This window comes from Molossus molossus, unplaced genomic scaffold (assembly GCF_014108415.1).
Source record: "Molossus molossus isolate mMolMol1 unplaced genomic scaffold, mMolMol1.p scaffold_m16_p_1, whole genome shotgun sequence".
Classification (NCBI taxonomy): Eukaryota; Metazoa; Chordata; class Mammalia; order Chiroptera; family Molossidae; genus Molossus; species Molossus molossus.
The window spans coordinates 66,778,971-66,806,717 of NW_023425344.1; the positions used below are offsets into that span (position 1 = coordinate 66,778,971).

At 40.7% G+C, this 27,747-nt stretch overlaps 1 protein-coding gene and 2 pseudogenes across 1 annotated transcript in view; 2 read left to right on the forward strand and 1 right to left on the reverse strand.

Annotated features, from left to right (window-relative positions):
* Positions 1-27,747, forward strand: part of LOC118628299 — a 249,816-nt pseudogene that overhangs the window by 75,219 nt on the left and 146,850 nt on the right.
* The window catches only part of LOC118634964 (broad substrate specificity ATP-binding cassette transporter ABCG2), a 144,388-nt gene that overhangs the window by 56,149 nt on the left and 60,492 nt on the right, over positions 1-27,747 (reverse strand). The window lies entirely within an intron of this gene.
* On the forward strand, positions 5,665-15,882 carry LOC118637130 (annotated as a pseudogene).

Below are 27,747 nucleotides of genomic sequence, written 5' to 3' on the forward strand. Positions count from 1 at the left end.
ACCCAAAGCAATCTACAGATTTAATGCAATTCCCATAAAAATTATAATGGGCTCTGGCCGGTTTTGCTCAGTGGTTAGAACATCGGCCCACGGACTAGAGAGACCCGGGTTTGGTGCCCGCTAAGGGCACGTACCTCAGTTGCAGTTTGTTCCCAGCCCCTGTTGGGGTTGTGCAGGTGGCAACCAGTCGATGTGTCTCTCTCACATCAATGTTTCTCTCTCTCTCTTCCTCCTCTCCCTCCAGCTCTATCTGAAGATAAATACAAAAAAAAAGTCCTTGGGTAAGGATAAAAAAAATTTATAATGGTATTAAAAATATAGAACAAAAAAAACATCAGATTTCTATAAAACTACAGAAGATCACAAATAGCCAAAGCAATCCTCAGAGAAAAAAGAAATGCTGAAGATATCACATTACCTGATTTCAAATTATACTACAAAGCAACAATAATCAAAATAGCATGGTATTGTTAGGCCAGGGGAGGAAAGATCAGGGAAGGGTCCAAACTGCATGACCAGTGATATAAAAGGTCAGAACTAAACCACATGACCAGCAATATGCTAGGGGAGGAAAAGTTTCCCTGGGGGTGAGGTCCTTGTATTCCAGGTTTTGCCCATTGCTTTCTGCCCTGGTGACCTTTTGTACTTGGCTCATCATACCTTGCTCGGTTCATATCTAACTGCCTACCACACTAATACTTTGGTAAAAAATATATATATAAACAGAGCCACTTCAAAATGAAGTTGGTGCTGCCATCCCAGATGAACTGCCTTGCATGTCTTAGTCCTCAAACCTGTGAAGTATTAAAACTGGGCAAAATAACTTTTGTACTGGGCCTAAAACAGCATTGTATTCCAAACAACTATTTGCAAAGCCTACAACAAAGTTGACATCATGACTACAGGACTGAAAATCAAAGACTTTCTTGAGAATTAGCATGTTAGCTTATCTATAGAAATTCCTTTCTTAGCTTATTAACACCCATAGAAATGTCTTCATTCTATTCATATAATTATTCCCCTTCCCTTTCTCATAAATACTCCTTGCCCTCACCTCCTAATCATAACATTATCTGGTTTCTGACTGAATCAGTGCTGCCATAACAGCTGTTCTTTTGGAGCTCAAATAAATGCTTGTTGCCACTCACTTGGGCCTTTTATTTTTAGATTAACATATCTGGTGTCTTAAGTGGGACCTCACTTAAGTGGCCTCACTTTCTTGAGGCTCATAGATGAAGCATGGGGGGTGGGATGGGGTGAGGAGAGGTGTCTTCCAGGACCATGTAATCAGCCTAGAAGAAATTGTGGCCTACATCTATTGCTGAAAGAGACTTTGAGGGCTTTGAGGATGAACCTGTGTCTGTTGTGGAGGGTACTGTGTCTCTGGGCAAGTCCATGGGCTTAGAAGTGGATGGTGATGATGTGGAGGAGTTTGTAGAGGACCACAACACTGAGCCGACCACTGCAGAACTCCAAGACCTTCGGAAGGAGCAGCAGCAGATGGCATCTGAAGAGCTAACTTCAGAGGAGGGGGAGGAAAGGGAGTATATCCCTACTTCACTAATCAAGGAAATGCTTGGGAAATGGGGAGAAATGCAAAGTTCTATTGAGACATATCACCCCAAAAAAGAAGTAGCAAACCATGTGATACACTTGTTCAGTGATAATGTAAGTGTTTCACTTCAGGCAAGTGTTAAAACCCAGGCGAAAACAAACATCATTGAATAGGTTTTTAGTGAGGCAGAGGTCCAGTGAGCCTGAAGCAAGTTCTATTGGAGCAAAGAGAAAAAAAAAAAGAGAGAGAGAGAGAAAGAATCCCAGAATAACAGCTACCTGATGTTTTTATGGACAGGGACTCCCCTTCCAAACAATAACATCCCTCCAACTCTCCTCTCCATATTCAGTCTTCGATAGCTCTCAACAATAAAGGTCAATTCTAGTGTGTACATAAATTTTCAATATTTACTATATATTTCATTTCCTTTTTGCTAAATTTTCATTTACATTTCATGTCCTTTTTGTTTTTAAAGTGTTTATAGATTAAACAGTACATTATGCAAGTACTTTATAAAAGAAAAGTTAAAACGGAATCATTTGAAGGTCTGGAATAGATTAATTCAATTTACATTATTTCTAGGGGAAAAAAATGATTCAGTTCTTGAACAAATCACTTCTCAAACAGTCTTCCAGAAATAATTAAGTTCGAAAACTGAGGTTCCACTGTATATGTAATTAAAACTACTAAAGGCGAATGGCACCAGATGTTAGACCTCAGTCCTTGAGTTGGCTAAGAAAGAATTCAGAGTCAAGACTCAAATACAAGCAAAAGTTAATTTAGAAAGTCACAGAGGTAGAAGAAATGAGCCAGCTGGGCTGTGTGGGCTCAGGAAAACAAGGTACAGAGGCAAAAACAGAGCCCTTAGAGAGTGCCCTGAGTCCTTTGTCGAGGGTTTTTATCTGGGGGTCTCAGGGGAGGATCTCAGTAGAATATTCATCAGCTTTCCAGATATGTCTCCTCAGGGTTGTGGTCTCTACTGATTGGTCAGTTCCAGGGAAGGATCATTAGTTATCTCAGCTGGTCCTGATGTTAGCCATGGTGTCACCCTGCAAGGCCTTGCTGCCTTTCTGGGCCTGGAGCTGAGATATGACTGAGGCCTAGATGTCATCTCTAGTTTGACCAAAACTCTGTCTCTGTTGTCAACAGACCTGAGGCTTTGCTCCTAAGATTATTAGATGTGGGTCAGAACTTCATTGTCTTAAAGGCTTAATGCTTAAAGGAATGGCTGTGTAACAGCTTGTAGGGGAGTTGTAGGAGGCTTTTCTCCTGCCCCCTTGTCCCTCCTCTAAGGGGGTCTACCGCATGATTAGTGGTATGCCAAGGGAGGAAAAGTCAAGGAAAGGTCCGAACTCCATGACCAGCATGATAGGAAAGGTCAGGGGGATCTAAACAGCATGACCAGCACATTCTAGGGGAGAAAAGGTAACCTGGGGAGTGAGGTCTACAATACTTTTTTCCCTCAGTCTTGCCCGATGCTAGGTACCCAGGGCTTTCCACCCTGGCGACCTTCTGTACCTGGCCTATCGTCCTTCCTCCGCTCATGTGTAACTGCCTACTGTATCAAAACTACTAGTAATAATAAGGAAAACAACTTTGAATGCAAGGAAATACTATGTATTCTCAGTAAAGGAAAGTATAAGTATGGAGACTCTTTTTTGAGGGAACTGAAAGAAAGTGGTCTCTCCTAAAACAAGTTAGTTATTTCTAAATAAGTAACAAGAGACAAACTAAAAGGGAAAGAAAAAGTTGTGGAAGGTTTGTGAAAAGGAATCTTGAGATAGGAAACTTTGTGTATGGGTAAGTTGGGCAAGATTTAATAAATTTATTATAAGTGTTAATAGCATTAGTGTACTTCTATAGAAATAAAACTTAATGTTCTTTCATTTGCTACAGAATTTTCCTGAATGAAAATCACTCTTTATAAGCAATTATAAAGGGAAAGCAAATATTTTGTGACTTCCTGTTCTCTTTACCATCAATCAGGTCTTTGATTGCTCAGGTAAATAGGGTCTTCTTAATACTAAAAGAGCTCCAATCCTTATTCTACCATTTTTTTAAACCTATGATTAAAAAGAAAAATATTAAAAGAGCTAAATTTTGCTTATAACTACTTCACTTTCTGTATTTGCCTGCAAGGTCTTTGTCATCATGATTAAATGGATAATTAAGTATTATTTTATAATGACCTGTCATCTTTTTAGTCAAATATCCAAAACTTTTTATATGCTCGACAAACTTCCCCAAATACAAATTTTAAATAGGATCTTCTTTTTAACCTGAAAATAACTGAGATGTTCCAAAAAGGGCCCCTGTCAAAGAATCTCTCTCTCCTTATAAAAAAAGAAATATTAAACTATTTCGGCTTATTTGGTATCTTAAATTGCAAGAGAAGCATTGTCAAATAAGTTATGAAAGACTTCTAAGGTATATTGTATAGGTAAATGTTATTAATATAACTATTCCAAAAATTGTATGAAATTTCCATAAATCTGATATGATCCGATGTTTTCATTTGTGATTCTAGCTGTTATCTTAAAATATTATGTGTTGCAGAGCTTGCCCGGTTTGGCTCAGCGGTTGGAGTGTCGGCCTGCGGACGAGAGAGTCCAGGTTCGGTTCCCTCTAGGGCCACGTACCAAAAAAGTATATATATATTATGTGTTGCAGAGAAAAGCACATTGTCAACTGCATTGTAATCAGATCCTTACCCATGTCATTTTAAGTCTTTGTCATACACAGAGTAAGTGTCTTACTCTGATACTTTGAAAATATGTTACAGCTTCAGGGAGATTCATGGAGAGAACTGACACTCAAAAACACAGATTTTCTGCCCTGGCCAGTGTGGCTCAGTGGATAGAGTGTTGGCCCGCACATTGAAGGGTCTTGGGTTCAATTCCTGGTCAAGGGTACATAACCTGGGTTATAGGTTCGATCCCTGGCCCTGGTCGGGGCGTGTGCGGGAGGCAACCAATGGATGTGTCTCTCTCACATTGATGTCTGTCTCTCCCTCCCTCCCATCCACCCCCCAGCTCCCTTCCCCTCTCTCTAAAAATCAATGGAAAAAATATACTCAGGTGAGGATTAAAAAAAAATTTTTTTTAAACAACACAGATTTTCTGATAAACCTTCAGATCATACCATTAAACTGGATGAGGATTTGCAGAACTCTAAGGAAAAACTGGATTCATAAAACTGCTATCATAAAATCAAGACCAACAAGAATTAATAACATGAGACTAAATTAACTGATAAGGATGATTATAATTTTTATGACTTTTTGTTTCAAATATTACTAGTTTTTTATCTTGGTTTTCCAGATGTAAAGAATTATTTTTCTCCTAAGCTACCTATTACTTAGAGTTCTTTGGTTAATTATACCTTTGAAAGCGGAATTGAAATATTTATCTTTTCCTCCCTACCCAATCCCTGCAGTATAAGGAAACTCTTAGCAAGTGAGTATTCCCATTTTTATGGCCATGTAATTACTTATATACATTCAATAAGAATCTCTTCTTCTTGTTAACAAGACACAATTGGAAACACTGGTTATAACACCAAGGCTTTGATAAAAATGTCATGTTTGAGAAAGACATGCATAGTCTCAGATACATTTTAAGAAACAAAGAATTGACCTTCAAAAGCCTCCTTGGTAAAATTGGCCTAGTACTTAGTTTACAGGGTTCCCAGTAGCCTTACCAGGTCGACTAACGCATTTAGCTTTCTCTGCTTTTGATATAGAATACATTAAAGGAGACAAAGAAATTAAACACTACAATTGACAATCAGGTGGTTATGTGTACTGGAAAAGACACCATCAGAAGGGCCCTTTAAAACCAAGATGAAAAGGACCATATCAGGTACTCTTAACCATAAATCTGTATGCAGCAACATAGGAGTCGATATTAAAAATTACTAGGAAGTGAGTTTAGAATGCAGTCCGGCATTCGGAGCCTAGCCTTCCGCGCTCTCTGCCTCTCCGGGCTCAGGCTACCGCTGCGACCGAGGGCGTGGGGCCATCGCTGCTGCTCCCTGACCGGCAGGGCCGGTACTCCCTGTCCGAAGGACACCTGTGGAAGAATACATGTTCACTTTCAGTGAACAAGAGCATGTTCCCAAACTCAATTTTGGGTCGCGCCAAACCATCAACAACATAATAACTTCCTCGCTCGGTCACCAACTCTATCCACCAGCAGCTCACAGATGTGCAATTCTACTTTCAGAATGCAGGCTTGTCTAGAGCTGTTTCATTACAGCAGTTGACATATAGAAATGTCAGTCCAATACAGACTTCAACTTCCCCATTATTTCGAGGGAGAAAGAGATTGAGCGATGAAAAAAACCTTCCTCTTGATTGTAGAAGGCAACGTTTCCATTCACCCCACCAAGAGCCAACTATGGTTAACCAGTGGTGCCTTTATCAGGGGAAAGAAGATACTCAATGCCACCACTGTTTCATACAAACTACGTACCAGTCATAGTCAGATGTGTTCCACCTTTTCCAGAAATACCAGTTTTAGAACCTAGAGAATCACACTGCATGAGGCCAAAGATAAGTTGAGTCAGCAGATACTGGAGTTATGTGAAGCACGCAGCAGCAAGTAAGGGATATGAAGAAGAAAGAACTCAGCTGAACACAGCTGCAGGGAGAAATTCAGCTCTTACTTCCACAAAGCAGACTTTTTTGGTGGGTCCCCTAAATGGATTTGGTGTGGCATATAACTCTCCTTAAGCATCTTAAGTGTCTAGTAAACACTCCTGTACTAGACTTTCTGGCTACACTGACAGACCTCAGCTATTTCGAGCAAAAGTGCCAATTGTGAAGTTCAGGGATAAAGTCAGTTGTGTGGAATTCGACTTGAATATAAACACTATTGTTGGAATAAGAAACACATTCCTTCTCAGAACTTATGCATACCTTGAAGATCGAGTTCGTCCATTAGTACTGGTGATCAAGAAGTGGGCAAGTCACCATGAGATGAATGAGGCCAGTTGTGGTACTTTAAACAGCTCTAGTCTTGTATTGATGGCTTTGCACTACTTACAAATCCTACCTGAACCCACCCTTCCATCCATCCAAAAAATTTACCCAGAATCTTTTAGTCCTGCTATATAGCTGAATCTTGTACATCAAGTTCCATATAAAGTCCCTCCTTACTTCTCTAAGAATGAATCAAATCTGGGGACCTCTTACTGGGCTTTCTTAAATATTATGCTACAGAATTTGACTGGAACAGTCAAATGGTTTCAGTTTGTGAAGCCAAAGCTATTCCCAGGCCTGATGGTGCTATGGAGAAAAAAATACATCTGTGTAGAAGAACCTTTTGATGGAACAAATATAGCCAGAGCTATACATGAAAAGCAGAAGTTTAACATGATAAAGGATCAATTTTTAAAGTCATGGTACAAATTAAGAAACAAAAAAGATTTGAACAGTACACTACATTTAAGAGCTGCTCTCCAGCCCTGGCCGGTTTGGCTCAGCCGTTAGAGTGTCAACCCGGGTTTAGATCCAGGCATGTACCTCAGTTGCAGTTTGTCTCCAGCCCTGCTTGGGTTGTGCGGGTGGCAGCCACTCAATGTGTCCCTTTCACAATGATGTTTCTCTCTCTCTCTCTCTTCCTCTCTCTCCTTCCCATTCAATCTGACCAAAAAAATGGAAAAATGTTCTCAGGTGAGGATTAAAAAAAAAAAGAGCTGCTCTCCTGAAAAGATGACTAGCCTCTATTTCTTTTTCTTTTTTTTTTTTTTTTTGGTATGTACCCCTGGCAGGAACCGAACCCAGAACTCTCTAGTCTGCAGGCTGTTGCTCCAACCACTGAGCCAAACCGGCCAAGGCTAGCATCTATTTCTTTTTTTTTTTTATCCTCACCCGAGGATATCTTTCCATTTTTTGTACAGATAGAATGGGAGGGAGAGAGAGGAAGGGAGAGAGAGTGAGAAACATTGACGTGAAGGGACACATCGAGTGGCTGCCACCCGCACAACCAACCAGGGCCGGGGACAAACTGCAACCGAAGTACGTGCCCTTAGCGGGAACCGAACCCGGGTCTCTCCGGACCGCAGGCCGACGCTCTAACCACTGAGCCAAACTGGCCAGGGCTAGCATCTATTTCTTAATAAATTATTTGAGAAATAAAGAACAATAGTAATACCATAATGCATTTTGTTTACCTCCATCATAGTTTCTTTTCATTGTTCTGTTTTCATGTTTTATTTTTAAGAGGACATACTTATATGAAGATTGCATATTTTATTATGACATCTCCTAATAAAACCCTTTGATTTAAAGATGTATTTTTGAAAATGTTTACATTGATGATTAGTAATATTATGGCATAAATTTTCAGGTGATCAGGTAAAATATTTTGGGGGGAATTATCTGAACAAATAAAAACTTTTTGATATAACTTCAATTAATAGAACCACATGTTAATACTAAAGAGATTTGTGGAATTTTGGAAAGTTTAATCTACAGTACATAGTTTGTTGCCTGTCTGTTCTAATAAAGTGAAGATTCAAGTCAATTATTCAGTTACTTGAAGCAAAATGAAATCTTTTATTTCAATGAAATCACTTCAGAGACATAAAATGCTGGACAACTGCCTTAAGTCTTCACTTGACTCACCAGGATAGAGGCTTTGGGTGTGTCTGTATTAGCATTTAACAAATATATTCCTCAGATGCTTTTGATGTACTCTTGAGGTTGCTTTAAATTTTTTGTAACAACAGTACATTTTGCACTGTAGTAATATGAGCTTTAACTCTGTACTGAACAGCAGTTAGTGAATTGTTTTAAAAATTAACTCAGCCCTGGCCGGTTTGGTTCAGTGGTTAGAGCGTCGGCCTGTGGTCCAGAGAGACCCGGGTTCGGTTCCCACTAAGGGCATGTACCTCGGTTGCAGTTTGTTCCCGGCCCTGGTTGGGGTCGTGTGGGAGGTAGCCACTCGATGTGTTCCTTTTTTTAAAAAAATTAAAATTAAAATTAACTCAGCATATGCACTGAGCCCATGGTTTTGCTCTGTGGTTAGAGTGTCAGCCCACAGACTGATGAGTCGCGGGTTCTATTCCAGTCAAGGTCATGTACCTCGGTGGTGGTTCGTCCTGGCCCTGGTCAGGGTTGTGCAAAAGGCAAACAGTCGATGTGTCCCTCTCACATCGATGTTTCTGTTTCTCTCTCTCTCTCACTCCCTCCACTCTATCTGAACAAAGATGGAAAAATGTGAAAATTAAAAAAAAAAAATTCAGTGTAGACATTTTGAAAAGATTAATTCCTGTGCTTTATGGTAGCTTACTGCAATATGCACTTTAGATTTACTTCCCATTTTCGTGCTTTTATTTTCCCTGACATGAAGCAACAGTATCTGAAAGATCAAATTTGAAATTATAACATACTGATCATATCAGATTTTTTTTCTGTGTGCAATTATAGAATTGTAATCTAAACTGGCATTTTTAGGCAGTAAGCCCCTATAAAATGTTTCTCAACCTGTGGGTTGCGACCCCTTTGGGGGTAGAATGACCCTTTCACAGTGGTCGCCTAAGATCATCAGAAAACACATATTTCCGATGGTCTTAGGAGCCGAGACACCGCTATCTGGCTCCAGGCTGGTCCGCCCACATGCAGATACGCCCACAGACAACATGAGGAACTGTGTTAAAGGGTCGGGGCATTAGGAAGGTTGAGAACCACTGTGTTAGGGTAAGACATAAAATTATTATAAATAAAAGCTTAATGTTTATAAAGATACCTTTTTTAGTGTTTCTTTTTTTTTTTAATCCTCACCCGAGGATATTTTTCTACTTATCTGCAGATAGAGAGGGAAGGAGATAGAAAGAGAGAGAGAGAAACATCAATGTGAGAGGGACACATCGACTGGTTGCCTCCCGCACGACCCGGCCAGGGCCAGGGATGATGAACCTGATTGGGTGGTGCAGGTGGCAGCCACTCAATGTGTCCCTTTCACGTCAATGTTTCTCTCTTCCTCTCTCCTCCTCCTGCTCTATCAGAACAAAAAAATAGAAAAATGTCCTCAGGTGAGGATTAGAAAAAAAGAACCCAATTAAAAAATGGGCAGAGGACCTAAACAGACACCTCTCCAAAAAGGACATACTAATGGCCAAGAGACATATGAAAAAATGCTCAATGTTACTAATCATCAGAGAGATGCAAATTAAAACTACTATGAGATATCATCTCACACTTGCCAGAATGTCTGCCATCAACAAATCATCAAACAAGTGCTAGCGAGGGTGTGGAGAAAAGGGAACTCTAGTACACTGCTAGTGGGAATGCAGACTGGTGCAGCCACTATGGAAAACAATATGGTGTTATCTCAAAAAATTAAAAATTGAACTGCCATTTGACCCAGTGATCCCACTTCTAGGAATATACCCTAAGCAGCCTGAAAGACCAATCAGAAAGAATATATGTACCCCCATGTTCATAGCAGCACTATTTACAATCGCTAAGATCTGGAAATAGCCCAAGTGTCCATCAATAGATGAGTGGATAAAAAAGCTGTGGTAGCCCGGGCGGTGTAGCTCAGTGGTTGAGCGTCAACCCATGCACCAAGAGGTTGCCAGTTCAATTCCCAATCAGGGCACATGCCCAGGTTGTGGGCCAAATCCCCAGTGGGGAGCAGGCAGGAGGTGGCCAATCAATGTTCTCTCTCATCGATGTTTCTATCTCTCTCTCCCTCTCAAATCAATATGTAAAAAAAAAAAAAAAGGGGGCTGTGGTACATATACACAATGGAATACTATGCAGCTATAAGAAAGAGATCTCTTATCCTTTGAGATGGCATGTAGGAACCTCGAGAGTATGATCCTAACCGAAACAAGCCAATCAGAGACAGACAAATATCATGATGTCACTTATTTGTGGAATATAACGAACAAAACAAGATGATGAACAAAGTGGACCCAGAGACGTAGAATTAGGGTAAAGACTGACAAACCTCAGAAGAGGGAGATGGGGGAGGGAAGAGATAAACCACAGAACTTACATGCGTGTATGTGTAAACAAGGATATAAACAATAATGCTGGGGGGTGGGGGGCGGGACTGGGAGGGGGTCAATGGGGGGGGGGAAAGAGAAATATCTGTAACAAAAATAAATAAATAAATAAATAAATATTTTTTAAAAAGTAGTTAACCGAGTGGAAAAAAAAGTCTAATTAGTAAACACAGAAGGAATGAGAAAAAAATTTTTTTCAAATCACCATTAGAACAACAAAATACAGTATATATCCAGTTCCACCAACGAATGCTCAAATTGGTGAATAAAAGTTTAAGGAAAAACACAGTATTAGCATAATCCAAGTTTAACTTTGAGTAGAAACAGGATATTTGCATAGTCCACGTTTTCTCCCAAGATATCTACTATCTAAAAAAGGGAAAATGATAATTTTCCATTGGAGATCTGGCAAGGTTAACATCAGTAATGAGAAATCATGTACCCTGGATACAATCACTAGAATTACTTCAGATTATTTTTCCCCAAAATGTATAACCTCGATCTAATCAGGAGAAAACATCATGAGAGACATTCTATAAAATAACTGACCAGTACTCTTCACAAGTGTCAAGGTCCTGAAAAACAGCAAAAAGTTGAGCAATTGTCACAGATTGGAGGAAAATAAGGATGCACAACAAACAAATGCAACATGACATTCTAGACACGTCATGAACAGAAAAAGGATAGTAAAAAACAGTGAAATCCTAGTAAGTCTAAAGTTTAGTTAACAGTATTACAGCATTGTATCAATGTTAATCTATTAGCTTTGACAGCTGTATTATGGTTTGTAAAATGTTACAAGAGCTCTGTACTATTTTTTGTAGCTTTTCAATGTCTAAAAATTATCTCAAAAAATAAATAATAAAATCATGCCAATATTTTTTTCCATGTTTATAATGGAAGTGTAATGTTAGACTTAAAATGCCTTCGTTTTAAAAACTTCTTCATCAAGAGCTATACAACCCAGTCACAGTTATATGTATTCTGAAAAGCATTGTTTTATACATGATAGCACATCAAAACCTTATTTGTCTTGCTCCTATGATATATTTATGATTGACTGAAATTCACGTGATGTGAAAATTGTGAGATTCTCCTAAAAATCAAGATTTAGGGGCTATCTCTCCCACACTGAGAGGGAAGTAAGAGCAGGAAGCTTACGTTTTGTAAACTGTTCCCCAGAAGCAATTTGCACTCTCTTCCTTGAAGAAATTATGAGGAAGAAAGGAGGATAGCAGTGTGGTGTTTTTTTTTATCCTCACCCGAGTATATTTTTGCATTGTCTTCAGACAAAGCAGGCAGGAGACAGGAGGAAGAGATAGAGAGAACCATCGACATGAGAGACACACTGACTGGTTGCCACCCGCACAACCCCAACCAGGGCCAGGGATGAACTGCAACTGAGGAACGTGCCCTTAGCGGGAACCAAACCCGGGATTCACTGGACCACAGGCTGACACTCTAACCGCTGAGCCAAACTGGCCAGGGCACAATGTGATTTTTACTGAAAAGTTCAAACCACTTGATTTAACCCCTGAGTTGGGGTGGCAGTCTATGAGGACAGATAGACCACATCCCATGGGGCAAAGGGAAGATATGTATCTATTTATGAAATGAAAACAGGAGTGGTTTGTAGTTATAGTTAACAGCTAAGTAGCAAGGCCAGATCTATACAGTAGCAACTGGAGTGGGTCAACTGACCCTACATTGCTAGTTACATCCAGGCATAAATCAACACTGCTACGTGTCAGATGGATCTACTCTCAGCTTAGATTCAAGATGCAAGTGGGTGAGTGGTTTGGCATGATAACAGCAGCACTATTAGATGTAGTATGACTGAAATGATACCATTATATTTTTAAACTAAAACTAGCCTACTGCTTAATGGTTTCTGAAGTATGCATGTTTTATTTGAGGTACCTATCATATGAGGTATACTGGAAAAACATATAATAGTCTCCACATGTTATAAAACAGGAGAAATAAATCAAAAAGGTTATAAATCAAAGTCAGGTGGCAGGTTTATAGAAACAAGATTCAGTTCTGTAGATGTCCTTGTCCCCAGTAGGAATGTACTAAAATAATGGACAAATATTATTTCCTAGATTCTTGCATTTCCTGCAATTTTATTCTTTTTGCATTGATTAAGAAGAGCTAGGTATTAGAAACAAGTTATAAAGCACAAAATATATATATAAAATACATTATCTTCAGGATAAAAAAAGGCATCATCCAAACCATCTTCTATCACTGTGCTACCCACTGTGACAGCCACTAGCCACATGTGCCTGTTGAGCCCTTGTCATGCGGACAGTCCTAATTAAGATGTGCAGTACATGTAGGATACACTCCAGATTTTGAAGACTTAATATGAATAAAAGAAGGGAAATGTCTCATTAATAATTTTGTATTAGCCCTGGCTGGTTTGGCTCAGCAGTTGGAGCGTCGGCCTACAGACCAGAGAGTCCCGGGTTCGGTTCCTGACCGGGGCACGTACCAGGAAAAATAATAATAATAATTTTGTATTAATTACATATTGAAACAATATCTTTAATATAGAAAAATAGATATTGGCCAGTGGTTCTCAACCTGTGGGTCACGACCCCTTTGGGGGGATCGAATGACCCTTTCACAGGGGTCACCTAAGACCACTGGAAAACACATATTTCCGATGGCGATTCATAACAATAGCAAAATTACAGTTATGAAGTAGCAACAAAAATAATTTTATGTTGGGGGTCACCACAACATGAGGAACCGTATTAAAGAGTCGCAGCGTTAGGAAGGTTGAGAACCACTGGTATAGGCAGTGTTCTATAGATTTCAAACAATACTATGCTATTTGGTCTTTTTTGATCCTCACATCTTGCACTGAGTCATTCCATTTTATAGACTATGAGCTAGTATTTACAGTTCAGATACTAGGTCTTTAGACTTTTACTGGGTGATGACTTCATTGGCTGAACACTTAATATAATAAGAACGCCTGAACTGTATTTATTAATAAAAGGATAGTAATTGAATGCCTTTTGCATTCCCAGTGATGGGTCAGATAAGAATACTAAGTGTTTTCCGCACACTTAACACTCTGTAACTACTATTCTGACACTTTCAACTGGTCCATATTCTACTTCTGGGCTTCCTAAATAAAATACAGATCCCTCCCATCCAAACTTATGTTCTCTCATCCCATGAAGAAATTGTGATCCAGAGAGATGAAATGATTTCATCAAAGGTAAAAAATGAAGGAACGAGACAGTTTATTAGACCCAAGTTAGTTCTGGGCCTCGCTACTCCCTATCAACTCATATGTTCTTTTCTTCTCCCTGCATGCCTTCACAATGTGCTGCTATATGAATGTGTAAGAGAGCTATGAAACAAATTACCAGGCTAGATTAAAAGGGAGGGAGGGAGGAAGGGAGGGAGGGAGGGAGGGAGGGAGGGAGAACTTTTAATAAAGTACAATATGGTTTTTTTGTCCCAGCTCTAAGTGACCCTGAGAATTCTCGGCCTCCTCTTCTATAAATAGGAGACTAAAATACCTCCCTGGAAGACTTAGTGTGAGCATAAAATAAGAATGGATATAAAAAACACCTGCATGTAGTAAGCACTTTAATAACTCTCCCAACCCCCCTTCTTAATGGCCTCTTTCTTTCATTATACTGGACCACCTGATCTTTGCCTTAAGGCAGTGATTTTCAACCTTTTTCATCTCATAGCACACATAAACTAATTAATAAAATTCTGTGGCACATCAAAAAATATATTTTTTGCCAATTTGACCAAGAAAAAATTTTTTTGATTCATTCACACTGGACACTTATTGTGTTAGCTGATGTCATTTTTTAATTTAACAACCTAAGGGAAAACAGTCAGTGCCCTGACTAAATAGTTAGGTATTACATGTTTTAAAATTTTTTGCAGCAGCTCTGGTGTGGCTCAGTTGGTTGGAGTATCATCCGGTGCACCAAAGGGTCATGGATTCAATTCCCCATCAAGGCATATACCCAGGTTTCAGGTTTGATCCCCAGTCAGAGCACCTATAGGAAGCAACCAATAGATGTTTCTCTCTCACATAGGTTTCTCTCCCTCCCTCCCTCCCACACTCTCTTTAAAAAAAATATATCCTCAGGTGAGAATTAAAAAAAAAATTCTTGGCCCTGGCCGGTTTGGCTCAGCGGTTAGAGCGTCGGCCTGCGGTCCTGAGAGACCTGAGTTCGGTTCCCGCTAAGGGCACGTACCTCGGTTGCAGTTTGTCCCCGGCCCTGGTTGGGTTGTGCGGGTGGCAGCCACTTGATGTGTTCCTTTCACATCGATGTTTCTCTCTCTCTCTGTTCCTCTCTCTCCCTCCCACACTACCTGAACAAAAAATGGAAAAATGTCCTCGGGTGAGGATAAAAAAAAAAAAAAAATTCTTGGAGCACACTGTTTGAAAATCGCTATCTTAAGGCATTCCAAAGTATCATGGGACGGTTAAGAAAAGGGGTAAAATGAACGTTTTACCCTTCTCCCTTTCTAAGTATTCTGACATCCCTATACTTTCTATGCCTTGATGAAAAAAGGAGGTTATACGGAAAGTAACCTGACAGAATGATCTGATTATAAATTCCTAACTGGGCAGGTCATATGCACTAGGCATATAACTTCTTTAGTGAAAGGTTTTTAAGCAAGTCCTGTCCACTGAGGTAATACTACCTCTCAAAGGAAGTATTAACCCTCAAAAGAGTACATAATCTTGGCGACTATCCTGTATTCCAATCCCCACTTTGCTTTCTCCAATTATCCTTATGTCCTCTCCTAATTTTATTTTATTTTTTTTATCCTCACCCGAGGACATTTTTCCATTTTTGTTCAGATAGAGCAGGAGGGAGAGAGGGGGTGGGGGAGAGAGAGAGAGAAACATCGACGCGAAAGGGACACATCGAGCATCAAGTGGCTGCCACCCGCACGACCAACCAGGGCCAGGGAGAAACTGCAACCGAGGTATGCGCCCTTAGCAGGAACCGAACCTGGGTTTCTCTGGACTGCAGGCCAATGCTCTAACCACTGAACCAAACCGGCCAGGGCCCCTCTCCTAATTTCAAATGCATTAAAGGCTCCCTTCAATAGCTCAGCTGGTAGAGCAGAGGACTGTAGGCAAGCAAATGCATTAAAGAAGCTACAATACTGTTACTCTCTGGAGCCTTTGAGATCATATTCCACAGCATATGTCCTTAGTTTAGCTCAAATAAAATCTTGTAAAATTTCTCTACAGGTCTGGACCTTTCTTCATCAACACCCTTTTCTCCCGGATCCCCGGGTCAGGGTGAAGCCAGGACAGAAAGCTGAAAGGGCTGATCTCCTGTGTGAGGTATCCAATGTGTGGGTATGTCAGGCAGGCTCAAGTGGCTTCAAAGAGAGATCACAGGACTTGTTGCTTTCTAGAGGGTTCCACTTTTACTCTTCCTGATAATGAAGAATTTAATGCCAGTGAAATGACAGCTACCTAACCCTGCCTAAGAACAAGCCCAAAGATATTGGGCTAAAGATCAGTGTGAAAGTTCAGACCAAGTCACACCAAGATGTGCCTCTGTGGTACTTAGATTGTTTTGAGCTAAAGGCAACTTTAGTGTCAGGCTGAAGAGAAACTTCTGCCCCTCCATTATCAATTACCTACAAGAATTTGGCCTGGTGGGGTAGATCAGTTGGCTAGAGCGTTGTCCCATACACCAAGGTTGTGGGTTCCACCCTAGTCAGGACACACACAAGAAGTAACCAATGAATACATAAATAAGTGGAACAACAAATTGATATTTCTCTCTCACACACACACTTCCTCTCTCTCTAAAAATCAATCAATTTCTTAAAAAAACAAAACAGGATTTTTAAATTAGGGGCCTTGACCATACTTAATAAGAGATTATCAGAGGTAACCTATTTTGACCTGTCTACAGGACAGGAAAAAACTTCTATTTACTAAATATCTGTTCTTCCTGCAATAACCCTTTGAAGCCCCCAAGGCACCTTACCTCTCGGGATCTAGCTCAGAATGTCTTATATACCCATGTTACCTTTCTATCTCTTAACCTCTCCTGCTTGTGGGGTCTCTGACTCTCTCATGTATATGAGGTTCCCCCACATATGTATTAAATTTGGTGATTTTCTCTTGCGAATCTGTCTCATGTCCATTTGCTTATTAGGCCAACTGAAAGAACCTTGAGGATAAAGAAAAGTTTCTTCCTCACCACATCATAAAAGTGCAAGGAACACTGTTTAAAGGGGTTTATACTTTGCTAAGATCTTATTCTACTGTCTCACAGAAAACATAAATTCTTTATCGAAGTTGACAGAAGCAGCAATTCTACTTTACACACACCTATCCACCCCTGGTTTAAACTAACTTTCAATGTTACAATTCTCTGAATATTTTATCTATCTCTATAAATAAGCTAACTGTGTGACTCAAAAATTGTGTATCTACTTTCTAACAGTTTCCCAGTGAAATAGAATACCTACTTCAAAAAACTGGGGAACAATCAAGAGAAGGATGAGTTACTGCTCGTGGATTTTTAAAGGGGAAGATAATGAAAATGTGACAGTTGCACAAATTGTATACTTTTAAACAGGTGAATCATATCACCAATAAATAGCGCATGAAACTGTTATTTAAAAACCTTAAGTGCAGCCCTGGCCGGTTTGGCTCAGTGGTTGGAGCATCAGCCTGCGGACCAGAGTCCCGGGTTCGGTTCCCGCTAGGGGCACGTACCAAAAGAAAAACAAAAAAACTCTGAGTGCAAAATCATCTAGACACATCTTCAATTATTGGATTGCACCACAGAGTAAACTGGGAACTTTCTTAAAGGATACAATTAGTTTCCTGTACATCCTATATACCATACGTCCTATATACATCCTCTATACCATAGAGAGGATGGCCATTCAGGTTCATTAATTTTTTACCAAAAGTTCTCAACCCTAACACATAACCCCAGTGAGCAATACAGAATAAACTCCCCACTTGATATATCTTTCAACTCTTGCCATACTTCTATCAAAAACACAGAGAGAAATACAGAGTATTATTTGAAGCACATGAGGTCTACCTATTTCTCTAGAAAATCTAAACTTATCCCCAAAGAAGTCCCAAACCATTCAACAGTAGCATGTGTGAGCACAGGGTCTTAGCATCCAACAAGTGTTTTTCATAACACGCAGAATAAGGAAAATTACAAATACAGCAAGCAGTCCTAGAACATACACCATTGCATGTACTATCAGATGGGCACGCAGGATGCTCTCCCACTGCCATGATGCGGTCTCCTCTACATCCTTCTGTGACACAGACATTCCTTCAAAGGATGTGCTTCTCTAAGGACCTGGTATGTTTGCTCCCTTTATCCTCATTGAATTGTATGACTGATGGCTTCCAGGATGCAACTTAATTTTTGCAGGGTCCTTCAATCTGTCCATGTCCATTCTAATGTGCTCCTCCACAGTAACTCTCAGTTGTATTTTATTTTTTATTTGTAATACTTATGCTCACCTCAACTGCTTCACAGATGCTTAATAAACAAATGCAGAAATAGATTGTGGGTATAAGTGTATTTTAATACCATCTTGATGCAAAAGAATGTGTTGCCTAAAGGAGCTCTTGCTAAATGTCCAGGGTCCAGAGCAAAGATGACCAATAAACATTTGTTACCATAAATCTACTTTATTTTCTGAAAGTGGAACGAGTTTTTTATATGAACACTACTAGCCAACATAGTGAAACTAAGCAACATGAGAAGTATTTTAATTGTTTTGTTATATCTGCAACCTAACTTTTTTGGTCCTCTATTTTTTTTTTTTATTTGTTTGGTTCTAATTTCTTCAGTATTGTTTTTAATCAGTATTGTAATAAACTGGTTAATTCTTTAAAGTTAATCATTAAACTATCCACAGAAAAATTACACAACAGAGCTCAGTAATTCTTCAGCAAATCATCCAAAGTTCTCAATAAACTATGTCCTGAAAATTAAAAATTAAAAAAAAAAAAAAGGAATATATTGGTTAATCCCTTTGGAAGTACTAATATCAACAAACTTCTCTTCCACCTTTTAGTAACTTCCATGCTCAGTAAGTTTTTGTCTATCCAATGTCCACTCTAGTTGCACACATTTGGTGAGTGGCAAGGGTTTTACCAACAGATCCTTAACACACACTACCACACTCAGAATCAGCTGCACCAACACATCATTTTCTGAAAACAGAGTCAAAATTTTCTGTTTGCATTTCATACTCACTTTCAAATTAATCTGGGACTAGTTAAATCCTAGTCATCTTAATTGAACAGCTTTCCATTTTCTACCAAATGTACTCCCAACACTCACCAACCCTTCAAGCCACAGGCATCCCTAAGGGCTGTCACCACTTACTCAGCAGTTGCAGGGCTGGGACCTCAGGGTCCATGTGCTCAGAGGCAGAGCACTAATAATCATTTACATCAACGCGGAGAGGAGTCCGCCCGACCTTCCCAACATACTCTAAGGAAGCAGGTCCTGCTTCACAAGGACGTCAAGCATCTGTACTGTGCTTTCCAAACGTGAAGCTTTTCCAAATCTCCCTGGCTCCTGTCCAGGCTGCCACCTTCCTGCGTGTCCCTAGTCTCTGGTGGACAGTCCTGGGCTCCCTCTACCCTCCCGCGCGCTCGGGACTCCGTCTGTAACCAGGGACCCAGGACAAAGCTCCCGATGGAACAGCCCCGCAGGAGGCGATCTTCCCGGCGGACAGCCCACCCACGGCGCCCGCGCGCTCCTCGTGGGCCCAGCACTCACGCGCGCGGTTCACGCCAGGGAGGGCGCGGGCCCAGGGTCGCGGTCGGGAGCGACGGGAGGCTGCCGGAGAGCCGGGGCGGCGAGAAGAGCGCAGGCCGCGCGGACACTGCTTCATAATACACGCCTCGGGCGGCGGGCGGGGACAGCGCAGGGCGGCGGCCCCTCCCTCACGCCCCGGGCTCTCTGGGGTCCGCGCCCGCGGAGGGCGGAAGGCGTGGCGCCGCCTGCCTGGCTGGGATAAGAGCTCGGCTCAGCCCGTTCCGAGTTCTGCACTGGACCCGCCGCCACCTGCCCATGGATCCAGGTCACCGACACGACCGTCCGGGAACACTCAGGGACAAACCGAAAACTTTATGTCCAGGACTCGTACGAAATGGACATTAGGAGACGAGCCCTGGTAATCCCAGGACGCCACCCCAGCTGATCAACCGCGTCCAGCCCAGACGGATTTGGTCAGCGCCAGTGCCCCGCGCGCCTAAGCACCATGGAGCGCTGACGCCTAGGCTTTCTTCACTTTCACCGGTTGCCCAACCTGAGCAAGTGGTGGTCTCTGTTGAATGAGCTTCTTAGAAATTGGATTCCTGCACCCCAGGACCAATAAAATCAGGAGCTAAATCTATGGGCAGGGTGGGAGAGAGGCGGAATGGAGACAAAACTTGTTGAATAAAAATATTACTGGGAATAGTTTAAATGTATTCTACACATTCCTGTAATAAACACTTATTGGCAAGACACTGATCGTATGCAAAAGTTGGAAAGGGATTGGGCAGATTCAGAAAAAGGGTTGGTTATCTGGATTTATGAGTGTGCATAACTACTCCCAGAAATTAGTACTTGCATTTAAATAGTTTCTGGTTTGCATTTACAAACAAAAATCATAACATCAGTTAAATTGTTTAAAGCAATACAAGGAATTACTGTTCATTCTTCACTCCATACAAGAAAGTTTTAGACAGAAGGCCCTAGATAAGAAAATGAATTACACCATTTTTTTAGAATGTTAAAAATACCGTACCGTATACTTAAAAAAAATTTTTTTTTCTTTATTGATTTTAGAGAGAGAGGAAGGGAGAGGGAGAGAGACATCGAAACATCCATGAGAGAGAACATCAACTGGCCACCTCCTGCATGCCCCCTACTGGGGATCTGGCCCACAACCTGGGTATGTGCCTTGACCAAAATCCAACAGGCAACCTTCTGGTGTATGGGCCAACTCTCAACCACTGAGCCACACTGGCCGGGCTATAACCTATACTTTTAAAGAACTTAAAAGTATATATCTAGATATAAGAGACAAAAAACACTTGAGTAAAAATTTTTTTCTTTTTGTCTGTTTTTTTATTAAACTTCTGAGACAGCTTAGAGATCTTTAGAAACTCATATACAAATACATGTGTCATTTTAAGCCAACATTGGGAGAAAATTCTTCAGAGCTGGCTCCTAATTACCTTTCAAAACTGGAAAACATCCTCTAAAGAATAAAACCTTAGGCCGGCCAGTGTGGCTCAGTGGTTGAACATCAACCCATGTGGGGCATGCTGGAAGTAGCCAATTAATGTTCTCTGTCATTGATGTTTCTGTCTCTCCCTCTCCCTTTCTCTCTCTAAAAAAAAAAAAAAAAAAAAAATCAATAAAAAAAAATTTTTTTAAGAATAAAACTTTATTGATATCAGTAAAGATGAAAAATATTCCAACAAACTCTAAAGGCAATTCCAAAAGGTGACATAAAAATGGACAAAGCCCTGGCTGGTGTGGCTCGGTTACCTTGAGCATTGTCCTGTGCACAAAGTGTGGCTAGTTCTATTCCCTATGAGGGCACACACCCGAGTTTCAGGTTTGAGCCCTGTTGGTGTGTATGTGGAAGGCAGCCCATCAATGTTTCTCTCACACATTGATGTTTCTTTCTTTCTCTCTTCCTCTCAAAAAAATAAAATAAAATATAAATGGAGACAACACACATGAAATTGATTTTTTAAAGCACATAAAGATATAACAGCAAAATAGGAGGCTGACTATAGCATTCTGCAATTATGTAAAATAAAAACAAACCAAAAACCTATTGTTGGGTAGGAATATTATGGTTCCTTTTTTTCTTTAATTTTAGTATAATTTTCTAAATTTGATATGATATAAAGCAGATATACAACTTTTATAATGGAAAAAATTAATTTTGTTTAAAAGTAAAATAATAAAATGTCAGTGTCTGTTTTTAGTCAGTAAAATGTACATATAAAGACACATGACAATACTTAAAGTTATATCCTCATCCAAAATAGGGCTAAAACACTAAAACAAACAACAAAAAGCTATCTGCCTTGTTCTGAGTTTAATTTTTTTAATATTTTAGTTTGTGATTTTTTTTTCATATTGATATGTCAGTTTATTTCCTAGCTAAAGTTATATTAGATCCTAACCCCACCCTAATACTTTCTTAAGCTGATCATTATCATCCAATTCTGTTTGACAAATTCAATTAAAGCCAGCATTATACAAATGTATTACATTGTGAAGAAATTACTCATTTTAATTTATATGTTAGCATTTTATTTGGGAGCTAATTATTTTCAAATGCCCTGTTTTATCTTTCAGTGTTTGGGCAATTTAGGTCAAAGAATATTAGGGAAAGAAGAACCTAAAGATAATCTCTGTAATTTTACAGATTAATCACTCAGTCCCAGGAAACCAATTTGCACAAGGTCAAATGTTAGGAGGTTAAATGGGTGACAGCCTTACTTGAACTAGAGCCCACCACCCTCCACCACATGACCTCTCTGTTATTTGCCTGAAAAGAATAATTGCCCCCGGACAGAAATACTGGAGGAGGCCTTTGTTCCTTTGGTGAGTCCTTCCATCACAGGGCCCACAGACTCCATCTACCTGGTTCACACTGTGTGCCCCACCCTGGTGATTCCCTGAGGCCCTGCCCCACCTAACTTTCAGGCCCACCCAAACTGTTTTCAGTGGCTTTACCATAGGATTGGCCTGTCTTGGTTCCTGCTTCAGATTTTCCTAAATTCTCTCAAACAAGCAATCATACCTCTCACTAAGTGTCCCCATGAGTGGCACTAGAAGCAGCCAGCCTTGGTTCACAGCTTTGCTTTGCCTGGGCACCTCCAAGCTCAGCACAAGAAGCAGCTGTCCACAGATCACTTTGTAGCTTATGCCTGGTGGCTTCAGGTAGAACACAGGTAGTGGCTGACCTTGGCCTGCACTTCCACAGAGACCCCAGGGCCAGCACACCCAGTGGACAGCTTCCGACCATGTCAAAGCACCACCACCCAAGCACCTCCACAAGTGACACTCTCAAGGGGTGGACTCAGTGGGTACCAGAGCCCTGCTGAAGTAAGTCTTGCTCTGTGTGTTAGGCCCCTGCACAGATGACCCTGCAAGGTGGTCAGAGGCCAGTGGTCTGTGAGCACAGCCAGTCCTTGCAACTGATCAGCCTGAGTAAATCCCTCCCATTGACGTGCCAACAGCAATCAAGACTCAATTACAACAGAAGGGTGGAGAGTCCACATGAGGGGTGCACCCTGAGGGCCCAGCTGGGATGATCAGGGAGGCTATGACACTGGACCCTACAGGACGCCTACTACAATAGGCCACCCTAGGAAGCCTAGGAGACATAGCAACTCTACCTAATACATAGAAACAAACAGAGAGGCAGCCAAAATGAGGAGACAAAGAAACATGTCCCAAGTGAAAAAACAGAACAAAACTCTAGTTAAAGAACTAAACAAAATGGAGATAAGCAATCTAACAGATGCAGAATTCAAAACACTGGTTATAAGGATGTTCAATGAAATTAGTGAGGACCTCAGGAAGTGAAGAACACCCTGGCCAGTTTTGCTCAGCGGTTAGAGCATCAGCCTGCAGTCCAGAGAGACCCAGGTTTGGTTCCCGCTAAGGGCACGTATCTCGGTTGCAGTTTGTCCCCAGCCCTGGTTAGGTCATGGAGGAGGCAGCCACTTGATGTGTCCCTTCCACATCGATGTTTCACTCTCTCTGTCTCTTCCTCTCTCTCCCTCCCACTCTATCTGAACAAAAAATGAAAAAATGTCCTCAGGTGAGGATAAAAAAAAACAAAACTGGCCCTGGCCGGTTTGGCTCAGCGGTTGGAGCGTCAGCCTGCATCCTGAGAGACCCGGGTTCGGTTCCCGCTAAGGGCACGGTACCTCGGTTGCAGTTTGTCCCCGGCCCTGGTTGGGTCGTGTAGGTGGCAACCACTCGACATGTCCCTTTCACGTCGATGTTTCTCTCTCTCTCTCTCCCTCCCACACTCTATCTGAACAAAAAATAGAAAAAATGTCCTCGGGTGAGGATAAAAACAAAAAACAAAAAAAAAACTGAAGAACCAGTCAGAAGTGAAGGATGCACTAACTGAAATAAAGAAAAATTTACAGGAAACCAATAGTAGAGTAGGTGAAGCCAAGAATCAAACCATTGATTTGCATATAAGGAAAAAACACCCAAAAAGAAAAAAGAATCCAAAAATATGAGGATAGTGTAAGGAGCAACTTCAAGCATACCAACATTTGCATCATGGGGGTGCCAGAAGGAGAAGAGAGAGAGAGCACAAAATTGAAAATCTATTTGAAAAAATAGTGACAGAAAACTTCCCTAATTTGGTGAAGAAAACAGGCATACAAGTCCAGGAAGCACTAAGTCCCAAACAAGATGAACCCAAAGAGGCCCACATCAAGACATATCATAATTAAAATGCAAAAGATTAAAGACAAAGAGAGAATCTTAAAAGCAACAAGAGAAAAACTATAAGGGAGCATCCATAAGAGTCAGCTGATTTCTCAAAAGAAACTTTGCAAGCCAGAAGGGAGTGGCAAGAAATATTTAAAGTGATGAAAAGCAAGGACCTACAACCAAGATTACTCTACCCTGCAAAGCTATAATTTAGAATCAATGAACATCCAGGCTGATGTGGCTCAGTGGTTGAGCGTCAGGAGGTAGCTGGTTCGATTCCCAGTCAGGGCACATGCCCAGGTTGTAGGCCAGATCCTCAGTAGGGGGCATGCAGGAGGTGGCCAGTCAGTGTTCTCTCCCATTGATGTTTCTATCCCTCTCTCCCTTTTCCTTCGTCTCTCTGAAAAATCAATTAAAAACAAAAATAATAGAATCAATGGATATATAAAGAGCTTCCCAGACAAGAAAAACTTAACCAGTATTATATGAAATGTTGAAGGGTCTTCTTGAAGAAGAAAAATATGAACAATAAAATGGCAATAAATACATATCTATCAATAATTGAATGTACAAACCAAATGAACACGCAGAACAGAAACAGACTCATAGATACAGAGAACTTTTTGTTGGTTGCCAGATGGGAGGGGAGTTGGAGGAATGGGAGAAAAAGGTGAAGGGATTAAGAAGTACAAATTGGTTGTTAGACTGATAAACCTCAGAGGGAAGGGGGGGAGGGGGTGGGGAGAAATAAACCAAAGAACTTATGCATAACCAATGGACACTGATCATAGTATGGGGAAGGCAGGAGGGGGCCAGGAGCAGGGAGGAGGGGGTCAGTGGCAGAGGAAAGGGGGAACATCTGTAATTCTTTCAACAATAAATATAAATTTCAAAAAAAGAGTAACTGCCTAATATTTTGGGGTCCAGTATTGGGACTCCCACTTTTTCTTTTCCTTTTAACTAAGCTTTTTCTCTCCCTTATTACATATCAAACAAGAAAATAAAAATTGCCTGTAAACCATCAGCCACATACCATCAGCTTCATCACCTTTTAGTCTTTTTCTATGCATCCATATTTTCTTAAAAAACAAAAATGCGCTTATGTACAAAGCAGAGGAATGAAGGGCATCACCTCTGGAGTCAGAGAGCCTGTGTCTGAATCCTCCCAAACCCTGGAGTTTTAAACTTGAACTAGTTACTTAGTCTTTGTGTGGTTACTGGTTATCAGGGGAAACAATCTCTCAAGGTAGTTACAGAGAATACATGAGATGATGAGTGTGCAAAAACACTAAACAGTTGGTTTGGCTCAGAGGTTGGAGCATCAGCCTGTGGTCCAGAGAGACCCAGGTTTGGTTCTTGCTAGGGGCATATACCAAAAGAAAAAAACACTGAACAGTCATTCTCACTAATTAGCACAAAACGAACGGTAGCTATTATTATTTTGTGAACTGCTGGATTGCAAAGATGATTCTCTGTCATTCAATATCTTGCTACAACTGTATATTTAATGGTTGCATGGTATTCAATTGTTTGTTATGTACCATAATTAATTTAACCAACCTTTCTGTTATTCACAAAACATCCTTATAGCTATGTCATTGCACACACCCAGATAAATGTCAGAAAGGTAATTGCTGAGAATAAAAGTTATGCCCATTTAAAAAATATTAAAACACATAGCAAATTTTACATGAAAAATATAAACTTTGTGCGTAACATTTGACGCCTAATGTGGGGCTGAGCCCTGAAGAAGCAAGAGGAGCACTACTTCAGGTGGAAGGGTGAAATCCACACACCCTTGAGGCTCAGGGCACTCCTGGTGTGCTCCCTCTCTGTCCCTCCAAATCTTTTTTTTTTTTTTTCTTTCTTGTGGTTCGTGCCCCTAGTGGGAACCGAACCCTGGACTCTCTGGTCCACAGGTCGATGCTGAACCGCTGAGCCAATCTAGCCAGGGCCCTCCAAAATCTTGGGTCTTAGGAACACCGGCCTAGCATTTTATTGTGCCAAAGAATGTTCCTTCAGGAAAGTATTCGTAGGTGGCAGCTCAGAAGGTGGTGAGGAATTCCTCCCTCGCGTCGGTACCATGTCAGTACCACTTCAGTACCGCAAATGTAATCTTTCATATGACTGGTGATTTTTTTAAGGGACACCCTCAATTTTACTATGCCGTATTTTCTTTCTTTTCTGAAATAATTAAACTCATAGTGACATCTGGTGGCCATTCCACATAATTAGTTTGGGGTTTTGCTCTTTACCAAAGCTATTTTTGGAAATTATCTCTGAGGGGTGTGGCTTTCCACTCTGAAGATAAGGAAGTAGACAGCGACCCCCTGGGGATTGGCACCACCAAATTGCATTCCACCAACAGGAAACAACTTCCCAGCCTTGACTGTTTGAAAGCAATTTAAATTATGGGGAGTCCACTCGATGTGTCCCTTTCATGTCGATGTTTCTCTCTCTCTCTCTGCCTCTCTCTCCCTCCCACACTATCTGAACAAAAAATGGAAAAATGTCCTCGGGTGAGTATAAAAAATAAATAAACAATAAATTATGGGAAGTCAAACTCCAAAACTTCCCCTGCCCCTCCCCCAAACAGCAGTTGTTTATGAGAGAACAATATGGGGTTGATTCGTGTGTTTTTAAAAAATCTAAATTGATTAATCTTGCTAAAAATGAAGTTAGAAAGGATGCGAATGATTTTCTCTCTTCTAAATTTAGATTGTTAGGAGAAAGTATTTGTGAAGCTAGTTTCTTGGCCCTACCAACTCTTGGGTTTTCTTTATTGAATCTTTCCTCCCATAGAAGGTCATTTTTTTTTCTGTTTACGTCTCATGTTGTTTGTCATAAGAAGGACATACCACAGGGATAGAACACAAGTACGGACTTCTTGTAAGCCTGTTGTTCCAGCTGCCGAGAATTAGCAGGTTTGTGTCTAGAAACGCCTCACATTTGCTGGGAGACTGGAGACCCTGTATGCACTACACTGTCCTGACCACCTGTTCTTTCTCCGATTTTCTCTGGGAATGATCTTTTGGGTCTGTGAGGGCTGCATCCTTTTCTCTCTTGTGGAAGCCTTTTGCTTCTTTACTTAAACTGTATGAAGGCTTACTGGTTTGAGTCCCTATAAATCCTACCATCAATGCCCAGACAATAGATTCTTTGAATTGAAAAAGCTTCTAAATGGAAAAAAAATTTTAGAGCTTAAATTGGCATAACAACTAGCCATTAAGACTTTTTTTAAAACGATGAAAGGACAAAAATCAGAACAAAAATCAAAATCCATTCAGACCCCTTCCTAATTACCTTCAGATATTTGCAGATATTATAAAAAAAAAAAAAAGACACTGGCCTGTCCAGTGTGGCTCAGTGGATTGAGTGTCGTCCCATGGACTGGGAGGTCCTAGTTCCATTCCAGGTCAGGGCACATGCCCAGGTTTGGGGCTTGATCCCCAGTACCGGATGTGCAGGAGGCAGCAGATTGATGTTTCTCTCTTACATCAAAGTTTCTCTCTGTCTCTCTCTTCCTCTCTCTCTAAAAAATCAATAAAAACATATTTTTAAAAAAATTAGGACATTGGAAATACAATTGCCCAGCACTTAAGAAAAATAACAACAACCCACAATTGGACATAAATAAAAAAGGTTAAGACTTTGGAATTTGCTGTCTCTGCTAGTTGGGTCTTA